Consider the following 553-nt stretch of genomic DNA (forward strand, 5'->3'; position numbering starts at 1 on the left):
ACTTAGGGGGGATATGATAGGGGTCTATAAAATCATGAATGGTGTGGAGAAAGAGAATAGGGAATGTTATTTACCCCTTCGCATAACACAAGAAGCAGTGGTCACCCAATGAAATTAATTGGCAGCAGGATCAAAACAAACAAAATAAAACACTTCTTCACACAATGCACAGTCAACCTGTGGAACTTGTTGCCAGGGAATGTTGTGAAGGCCAAAACTATAACTAGGTTCAAAAAAGAATTAGATAAGTTCATGGAGGATAGGTCCATCAACAGCTATTAGCCAAGATGATCAAGGATGCAACCCCATGCGCTGTGTGTTGCTAAGCCTATGACTGCCAGAAGCTGAGACTGGATGACAGGAGATGGATCAGTTGATGAGTGCCCTGTTCTGTTCATTCCTTTTGAAGCATCTGGCATTGGCCACTGTTGGAAGACAGGTTACTGAGCTAGGTGAACCATTGGTCTGATGCAATATGACAGTTCTTGTGTTCAGAGTCCAAAAACTATTTCCTCTCCTCACTCCTTTTCTTTGAGTGACTAATATTAACATC

The sequence above is a fragment of the Chelonoidis abingdonii genome, chromosome 3 (assembly GCF_003597395.2).
Source record: "Chelonoidis abingdonii isolate Lonesome George chromosome 3, CheloAbing_2.0, whole genome shotgun sequence".
NCBI classification, from domain to species: Eukaryota; Metazoa; Chordata; order Testudines; family Testudinidae; genus Chelonoidis; species Chelonoidis abingdonii.